Source organism: Triticum urartu, chromosome 7, assembly GCF_003073215.2.
Source record: "Triticum urartu cultivar G1812 chromosome 7, Tu2.1, whole genome shotgun sequence".
In the NCBI taxonomy this organism is placed as follows: Eukaryota; Viridiplantae; Streptophyta; class Magnoliopsida; order Poales; family Poaceae; genus Triticum; species Triticum urartu.
The window spans coordinates 107,352,762-107,363,033 of record NC_053028.1 but is presented as its reverse complement, the minus strand read 5'-3'; the positions used below and the strand labels follow the sequence as shown (position 1 = coordinate 107,363,033).

Here is a 10,272-nt window from a genome sequence, read left to right as displayed (position 1 = left end):
AAGAAGAGGGACATACGCTGGTATTTTGCATAGGATTTTTTTTTACCTTTTCAGTCTTGTATGGTTGATGCTTGCGTGCCTTGTAATTTGATTTTTATTTTATATAAATGAGACACGTATTATCATGAAAAAAAAACTTCGGCCCTGACGAAAAAGTCGGAGCAGTTAGACACGAGACGAAACGTGTTTGCCGCTGTTAGAGCAAGCCAGTCTGTGTGAGGCAGTTGGCTAGAAAACCACAAGCAGCAGCGACATCGAGAAACATTAACGTGTGCATCATGGGCATGCCCTCGCGCTCTCCACGTCAGATTAACTATGCGACAAAAGGTTCGCTTCGTCGAGGAGAAAGAGCGCCTGCTCGCGATGTCCACGTCGTCGACAAAAAAAGAAATGAGAAGCGATTCGTCGGATTAGGAACACGTTTTCATTGGCCAGCTGCCCCAGGTTTCTCCACGCGCAACCTCCTCCTCTGCTCCTTTCTCTTCCTCGGCGCCGCCGGATCTGCGGCAGCTCCTGCCGCACCGAGGGAGCACGGCGCCGCTGAGATGCGGGGCGATGCGCTGCCGCCTACCGCGCCCTTGGCCTTCCCTCCTCTACGGCGACGGCGAGCTCTTCGAGTCGGGGGCCTCGCCGCTCGTCTTCCTGCCCTGCTCCTGATCCAGGGCGGCGGCATGAACCTCTCCCGCGTCGACGAGAATCTCCTCAGCTCCGTCTGCTGCGCGCGCTCCCTCGCCCTCCTCCCCCCGACCCCAGCCCCTTCCCGTGTCGAGGTACTGTGTTCCTCCCCTGGTTCCTCCCTTCCTCCCCGCCATCAACCCTTCGTCCTGTGTTGGATCCAACAATAGTGCTTGGTTGCTTATCATTGTGTCGTGCGCCTGTAGGTTCCAGCTCGAGCTGTTGTTGCGGCGACGACTGGATTTGATGTCACTGAAGTTCTAAAAATTACATGATGGCTTGCTTAATTTTCTTCATTAAGAGCAGAGAAGGAGAGGGAAGAGAAAGACAAAGATATTTAGCTTTCCTTCCAGTTATCATTGCATTACTTTTCTTTAGGGTTTTCGATCATTGGTTCTAAGAAATTAACCCCAAGAAAGGGTGCCTTCTGATGTCTATAAATCTAAGCTTTATCTGTTCTTGGGATCCGATGGAAGCTTGTGATTTAGGATTAATTAGATTATCTGATCACAAAAGTGGCTCCTTTCTTGGTTTGTTCTTGTCCCTGTAAGCTGAGCTTCTATCCATCTGTCCGTAATAGAAGAAGCTTATTTCCTTCCTAGGCTTGTAGTATCATCTCATGCTCCCTTGTGCTGTGAATTCGTAATGCAATGTATACAAATTGGAGGCAGCCTCCCTGTTTACAGTACTACTTACTACAGTTTTTTCATTAATTAATTGGCTTAACTTGTACTTGCGCCTGCGCTTTTCTGCTAGAATAATGGGCCTTTTGCACTAAATCCATCATTAACAATGCCATTTTTATAATGCTTGCATGCATCCCTACGAGCAGATTAACGTGTGCCTAAACAATAAAAAAAAGCCGAGATACACATCCTTCTTGCAAGCAGGAAGACATGAAGACGGTGACTTGATCCGCCCAGTCCAGGGGAGGAAAGCAACAGGGAAACCCCACCTTCTGCCACCAGTATGAGATAACGGCCATAGGACACACGATGCATCCTGGTGCGCTTAACCCACAGCCATCATTTGGTATGCCCAACAGAATTTCTTACTGCCACAACTTGTTGTTTCTAGCAGGATAACGTATTGTTTGTTGTTGTCTTCGTTACTATCCTTACAAAAGTCACTGGTCTAGGTTAATTTTGGCCATTCTTACTGCTGTTTGACTAATGGTTTTCTTATTATATTGTTGGTCGCAAAGCTATCTGGCTACAGATACGCTTTAACCTTTTTCCCCCATGTATTCAGACAGGATTTGACATGGATGATGTAGTAAGAATGTACATCCGATACACACTGAATGGAAAACAATTCAATCCTGATGTGGTTCTGGATCTCATACGTCTTAGGAAAGCATCAATGTTTGAAGATAATTAAGTTGCTGAAATTCTGAATCAGATATCAAGACGAATTGTTCGGGAAAAAGGTATTGTTATTCTTCTTCTGAACTGTTACTCTTAGAGAACACATAGTATTTCCTAACCATTCAAAAGACTCTGTTTTTTGTGAACGCTGCATGATAGCGTTCAAAATATTATGTCTTTCTTATTGTGAACTATTGATTTCCTTGTATTTGGTAGGAATGATAATTTAGTTTGATTCACAACTAAACTTGATGTGTAAGATTATGGTTGCACACTGCTAGAGCACTGGCCGCTGAGGATATTTTGTGTTTTATGATATTGCTGGTCCAATAGTTATGGACTTATCTGGGTTTAGAGAACAAGGTTTCAAGCCTAAGCTTGCTGTCCATACATTGTTTGGAAAAATCATGTACTTATCAGAGGCAAGCTGCTGGTGTCTGTTTTTATCGACTCTCAGTTGCAGCTGAGAATTTTCTTGACTCTAAAACAGAATTAAAATGTTTTAGATGTCATGATGTTGTATTATAATGTATTCAACTCCTTACTTCCCTCATTATAACTGAATATCTGTGAATTATCCAACTCAAAGAATTCTGTTCTCGGGACGATTTGCTTGTTGTCAAAGAAATTTTTGGATTTATAGAGTATGGCTAAATCTTTGTTGTGGATTATCATCACAAATTTTATACCACAACTGGTGCTTTCAATACTACTGCCGTAACCATTGTTTCTCATCATGTTTTCATCTGAGCAGTGGATGAGCTCGAGGAGGTGTTCTACGAGGAGGTCGGTGCTGCATTTTCCGACACATGGGTCCTGCCGTCTTGTGTCAGTTGGGTTTGATGCTTTTGATTTTGAATTATGTGAAGGAACTCAACCCCATAAAGTACATTCTGGCAAATATTTTGGAAGAAGTTGGTGATGCCACCTATTTCGATAAGCAGGTTTAGTGATCTACTATCCTAAATTCCTTGCTAAAAACATCATCTGAGAGGAATATTTAGCTTGGATTTCCTCTTGTCATGGTATCAACAACACATCCTTGCCTTTAGCACAGATATTTAACTGGTTAATATATATGCTTTGCTTACTTCATCAGCCTATGTTTGAACATTTTGTATAATATTTTTAACTGGTCAACATACTTGTAGATCTACAATTATTATGTTAGGTGTTAGACCCAATGAATAAGACCGATCCCCAGTAATTTGTTAATATCACCAAGTCAGAACCCATACAGGAGGTGGACTGCATACTGCAAGTGCCTCACATTGTTGTATGTACCTAATCCAAAGCAATCCTTTGATATCCTCCTATTTTCCTCTCTAAGATATGCAATATCCTACTAATTTTGTTGGTTTGTTAAGTTATCTTCTTGTACATAGGTCACAGCTGATCTAGAGACGATCTCCACAAAGAAAATATTGGGCCAGTTGACCTTCCACGGGCATGCATATCAGAATCAAATCAAAAGCCGGAAGCTTCAATCTTGCCTTATTCACATAGCTTTTCAAGATCAAATGAGGATTTGCCTGATGTGGCCCATAGCTAGATATTTGCACGTGATAGGTACTTCTTTTTGACTGCTCTAGCTATGTAATACACTATAACAATCTCTAGGATTTTATTTAGCCACCAGTGAAGCCTAGCAGGTAGGTGGGTCAACAGTGAACCTTTTCAATTGTCATTATACCATTGATATCCAAATCTTGGATGAGTTTTTCTTGATTGTTCGGTGACTAAGCGTATGTTGGTTAATATGAATTTCAATTGTACTCTGGATCAAGTGATTTTCTGATATGGTAGTTCATTTCTACAAAAATTAGCCCATTCTAATTGAAAAACAAAGCAGCATTTCTATAACACGTGGGTATAAACTGAAAATTGTATATAGTGACCTATGGAGTAAAAAAACACAAAATGCAAATAGATGAGAAATCTTAGCTTATTCCTTTTGGCCATTTCTATAACAAAAGCTCTTGGCTGGCCTAACAAAGGTGCTGGAATTTCAGAGCGACAGAAAAACTAATTTAATGTCTTCAGATAATTCTCATTTAGGGTAGTATAGTTGTAGCTTTTATGTTCAAAATTGTTGTTTATCGGCACATTTTCTTGAAGACATGTGCCTAGCGCTTCTTTGAATGTATTCCTGAGCCAAGAGCCGACATGGCGACGGAGCAAGATATCTCAAATATAAAGGTTGATCTTAATTTCTTGATATTGTCTATTTCATACTAATAATTGAGAATCATTCCCCAAATTAATTGCTATGTAGCCAACTCTTACTGAATCTATCCATGTCAGCTTATGTTCTCAAATCGGTCAAAAGGTCATTGTCTGGTCAGTTTTATCTATAATTAATTGTTTTGTTCAACCCAACAGTCTTCTCTACGTACATCTAACCACATTGGGAGTTCTTACATGTTTATAGTTGAATTAATCTTCATTCATACGGCAGGTGCATGAGGTACCATGCAAGCAAGCAGGGTGGCCCTGATCATGCTGTAGGGGCTGGGTATATTTCTATCTTTGTAAGACCTTTTAAGTCTGACTTAAGACACCAGGAAGTATGCCTCTACTTTTGGACGCTGCCATGTGCTATCCGTTACTTTTGAACCACCATCATCGTTCATGTAACCTCCAGAATACATTCTCTAAGTGTGTTGTTTTTGCATGGCTCCATCTTAAAGTTTCAGTTAAAAACTTGCGCATACCAGTCCTAATATACATGTACTTTAAGTGTGATGGAATAAACAAGAAAGTGGAAGGGGCGCGCTCCTACCTTGCACCGCCACAACTTACTCTCAGAAGGCCCGCAATGGCGGGCCCCAACCACTAGCGTCGTACATAGTGAACGATCGGACGGATCCATGCGAGTTCCGATCAGTGTTTTTTTTTTTTTGAGACAACGATCAGTGTTTTGTTGTTCGGATGAGCGTGCGCTACTTCGAGGGAATGGGCTGGGCCGGGAGTGGAGCAGGCGTACATGGATCTTTCGCAAAAAAAAAAAGAGCAGGCGTACATGGATGATCTGGAGTTCTCTCGACCGCTGGAGTTCGTCGTACTCGAGATTTTAAATAAAAAAGTGCCGAGACAAACAAGACTATGAAGATAATCAAAAAAATCATTAGGATTCAAATCCTCCAATATTCTTATAAAAATCCTATAAATCAAAGAAGCCCTAAATATAAGTTCCTCCTCTTTTTAACAAGACAATGTAAGCAGGGGCGGACCCAGGAAAAAAATTAAGAGGGGGCAATAATGTATGGCCATATTCGAATTAACAAAGCAGCCATCCATATAAATTGAAACCTAGGCACAATCACTTCATTCTCCATGAGATGACCAAATTCATGAAAGAAAAAGAAACTATCAATTTGAAACAAAATGAGTTACATCGGTATGTCAATATCTTGTTCTGAAGTTGCATAAGAGAACATTGGTGCATTGCCTAACAATCTAACCAACAACCTGGAAGGAAAAAAAAAATCCTTAACAAACGAAGGGAGAATGAAAATATTGAAGAATGCCTTTATACAAGCGAAAAAGAGCGTTTAGCACATTGCCTTTTACTTTGTCCCACGGTGATTTTTCACCTCTTGAGAACATTTGATTATCACTTCATTGGGGGAAAAAAATTAGCAATCCCTTTTCTACAAATCAAATACGACTATGGTTCATACCAATCGACACTAAAATGTTGATTGATCGTCGCGATTGTCTTTTGCTTAAAATTTTTAGGACAAGGCAGATTTCCTCATGCCGATTGGTACTGTAATATGCAATCATCTTGCTCGGAACTAGTAAGAATAGATGATCCGAATGAAATTTTGAGTATCTCGGTCTAGACAAAGTTTGGTACTAATATTTAAATCTTACGAGAAAATTGTTTGAACCAATCTAGTCATCTAAATCAGTAAATTATACAGTACACATAAATTGGTGATACTATTATGGTTTGTATACACAGGAATTGCAAACGAACAATTTTTTTAAAAAGGAAGAACCCTAATGATCTACTATATGTCTTACTTGATGTCAATGAGAACGCTGAAATTGCAGAATTGGTGATGAGGCTGTGTTGCGAAGGCAGCGTGCAAGCGCGAGAGACAGGCGACGGAAAGTCGCTCATTGCCGGCGGCGAGCGGCGGGGTTGGGGGGGCTGCGCGGCTGCCGTATCGTGTGTTCGCTACTTTTTGAGTGTGCGTGGATGTGCATCAGGGGTGTAGGGCCGCACTGATCCATAACGTAGCTTGTTTCTTTGTGGTGGGCTTCTACAGATTTAGAATACATGGGCTTTTGAAAATAAACAATAAATTGGACTGAGTGGGGGCAAAGTAATGGGCCGAGTGGGGGCACACGTAGCTTGGCATGATCAGTCGAGGCCTACGAGGAAAAATTGAATGGGGGCAGCTGCCCCCACAACCTTCAACGTGCGTCCACCTTATGCAAGCGATATTTGAAAGCATTGACTCTTAGCTGGATATACTAGAACATATATTGAACATTGCATCAACAATACCGGGTAATGAACGCCTGTCCACCGAGCTCACTTTTTGACCCGAATTGGTATTTCAAGTACCAAAATCTTCATCTACAACGTGTCAGAGACATTATACGCTGGTCAATGAGAGCCTGCTTAAAGTTGAAGTACATAAAATAGATAAGAAGTAACCGTTCTCTAGATAATGGCAGCAATCACTCTACCCACCTCTGTAGGCATCAACACATGCATTGATGCATCTCTATAAATTGCGGAGTATGTGCTAGTATCAGATAACCTAGAGATTCTATCGTAGGTTTCAGTTTCTAGCGATGCATACCTTGCGATGTAATTCAACTTGACGAGCGTATCTATAGATCACACTTGCTTACTATGCTGGCATGGCCCCAATTTTAATCTCTATGAACATGTTAGATCTAGCTAGCCATGTATAGGATTGGGATGCAACAGGGATCTAAGGCACACAAGAGCCGATTCATAACATGTTCAAGCGCTAATGAGGATTTGTACTAGCCGGGAAGATGGTGCTTCAACCCCAGCCGAAACCTCCAATCTACGTTTCACCATTCCTAATCAAACAATTGGGCACTTGAGCATGCCACACGCACCCATCCCCAGTCGACCAACACATAGGCCGCTATTGAATTCATGCTTCAGCCAACTCATTCAAAAGTCCGAACTGATGGAGGGAGGCGAGCAATATATTTCAACACCCCCCTCACGTCTAGTCTATTTTAGTCCTTAGACGTGGGATCGATATAGGCCGCAGAATCGTTTATTTAATACGGCATTGGTAGGGTCTTGAACTCAAGACCTCTTGACTCGGATACCATATTGAATTCATGTTTCAGCCAAACTCATCCAAAAGTCTGAACTGATGAAGGGAGGCGGGCAATATATTTCAACAGCCGCCACTGCGACGCCACCCGCCCATCCACGCTACAACGCCTATGCGCTTCCACATCAGTGCAACTAGTTTCGTAGTTAGGCCAGAAACTTAGGAGACCATTGAAAGACATTGTGGTCCTATCAATTGAATAAGTTTGTTGGTTTCTTATGTTTTTATATATGGTTCTTTCGTTCATTGTGTTTTATATAGCTTACCACTCATGACAAGTGGTATTTTTTATATATGGTTCAAGGAGTCTTTAGATCCAGCGGACGTTTGCTTTAATATTAGCCTCTACACCATTTTTTGGGTGTCCATTTTGGTAATATTAGTTTTAGTTTTCTAGGTTTATGTATCCACTTTCACTTCCACATAAAAAACTGAAAAAATGCATCACTCCCTTCCATCTGTTATCATCCTTAGCCTCAAGAAAATATTGGAGTGCTAACTAGTGTATCAGGTCATACTAACTTAGTGACTAACTTTGTCGAACAGAAATGACACTCATAGTAGAATCAAGGGAATAGTTAATCGATCTTTGGATCATGTTTATTATTTTAGTTGTAGTTTGAGCCATATTTGTCTCAATGCTAGCACTTTGCACTAGTAGAATACCCATAATATCGCGTCTTCTACCCTTCGTCCGGGTTTATTAGGCTCCTTCTTATATTGGATAAGGTTTGAACATAAATGTAACTAATATAATGTAAATTATATGTCAAAGTTTATACACTAGTAGAAAAAAGGCCTTTAGTCCCAGTTCATAAGGGCCTTTAGTCCCGGTTCTGGAACCGGGACTAAAGGGTCATTACTAAAGCCTCCCCCTTTAGTCCCGGTTCTTATACTCACCAGGACTAAAGTCCTCCACGTGGCCGCTGCCTGGAGGTCCACCTTTAGTCCCGGTTGGTAACACCAACCGGTACTAAAGGAAATTTTATGATTTTTTTTTGAATTTTTTTATTTTCAAATTTCTGAATTATTTTAACCTCTAATCTCCCCTCATCACTGCTCAATTTAATCTCTAATCTCTAATCACCCCTCATCATTCCAAATCATCTAACTTCCCGGACGGTCACCCATCCTCTCACTACTCCAGCCTGAGCACGCTTAACTTTCGAGTTCTATTCTCCCTCGTTTCCAAGTCTGCACTTTTGTTTTCCTGACAATAGTAAGATGTCAATCCTATCAACCCTCAGGAATTTAGCTTGAGCATGAAGTCACACATTTCACTGTTTGAGTTTGAAACTATTGTTCTAAAAAACAATAATTATTTAGTAACACTATTATTTCTTGAATAAGTAGTTTGACCACAGTTTGACCATAGTTTGACCCCAGTTTGACCAGTGACCAAAATTCAAAAAAAACTGAAATAATTATTTAGTAGCACTAATATTTCTTGAATAAGTAGTTTGACCATTGTTTGACCACAGTTTGACCAGATTTGACCAAAATTCAAAAAACTGAAATAATTATTTAGTAACACTAATATTCTTGACTAATTATTTAGTAACACTAATACTTCTTGAATAAGTAGTTTGACTAGATTTAACAAAAATTCAAAAAAACTGAAATTTGAGCATAACTTTTTTTCCTTTTAGAATTTGAGGATTCTAAAAATTTGCAAACATGCCATATGCTGTCAAAATCGGATGCGAATTTTCATGCTGAACATTTTGATATATTATACGTTTTTTTTCTGACATCGTATGCAAAAGTTATAGCCGTTTTACATTTTTCCTGCACTTTTTGCAAAACATGTCCAAATTTAAGTTTTTAAGTTTCCTAACTAGTAGATGTGGTAACATAACTACATCTCGAAGGATTTTAACTTTTGAAGTTTTTATCATCTTCTTTTGCTTTTTACAAAACTGAAAAGGCGATACACCGGGGGGGGGGGGGGTAGGATTTGAAAATTGCACCATTAGTACTGGTTCGTGGCACGAACCGGTACTAAAGGTCTCAACCTTATTAGTACCGGTTCGTGGCACAAACCGGTACTAAAGATTAAACCTTTAGTATCGGTTCGTGGCACCAACCGGGACTAAAGGTCCATTTGAACCGGGAGTAATGCATGTACGGTGCCCTCGCCGCTCGAACCGGGACTAATGCTCACATTAGTCCCGGTTCGTAACGCAACCGGGATTAATGCTCTTTTCTGGCCGAACGAAAGCCCTGTTTTCTACTAGTGATACAGGGTGAAACCTATTTCAAATACAAATCCAATAATATACTTTTTGCAACATACACTTCATACTTAGTTAGTCATATAGATAGTCGAAGCTTGAGCCAAAACACAAGCCGCCCAATAAACCAGAATTGAGGAAGTAGTTCACAATAACAAAACACATGCTTCATTGACTTTTTTAGCATTTGCGAGGCACCATGCCAGCCCATTTGTCATTGATCTTAGTCCACATCTATTGAGTTTGTAATTCATGTCCTACCCTTCATTTGTTTATTTTACCCTTTAATTCATGAAACTCCAAATTGTACTCCATTTCAGCAAATCAAGTCAGTCAATGAAGTTTGCAATATTTTCTTAATATGCGCAAATGTTCCGTTTAGGAAATGAGAAATTATGTACACTCGTATCTAATTAATCTATCTGTTTTGCTTCCTAATAATTCTGCCACAGAGTGTTCCATTTTCAATGCAAATAAGGTGCACTAGCCCCGTAGTAAAGGCATTTGTGCACCACGTGTACCCATATAGGACATCTCACCCTTCTTAATACATTTCCAATTGTTTGAACACAACACATTCAAAGACACTCACATACGCGCACATACACTCACCCCTACCCTATGAGCACCTCCGAGAGACTAGGACGACAAATA

General features: G+C 40.4%; 1 long non-coding RNA gene across 3 annotated transcripts; it reads left to right on the top strand.

The window, feature by feature from the left end:
- Positions 1-383: 383 nt before the first annotated feature.
- On the top strand, positions 384-3,772 carry LOC125521143. 3 transcript variants are annotated; one of them, XR_007289069.1, is made up of 4 exons: positions 384-770; positions 882-2,104; positions 2,797-3,318; positions 3,428-3,772. It is a non-coding gene; the product is annotated as an uncharacterized LOC125521143 (long non-coding RNA). The 3 variants fall into 3 exon arrangements; XR_007289068.1 differs by having other exon boundaries at positions 390-770; positions 882-1,707; positions 1,927-2,104; positions 2,797-3,772; XR_007289067.1 differs by having other exon boundaries at positions 388-770; positions 2,797-3,772.
- The last annotated feature ends 6,500 nt before the right edge of the window (positions 3,773-10,272 follow it).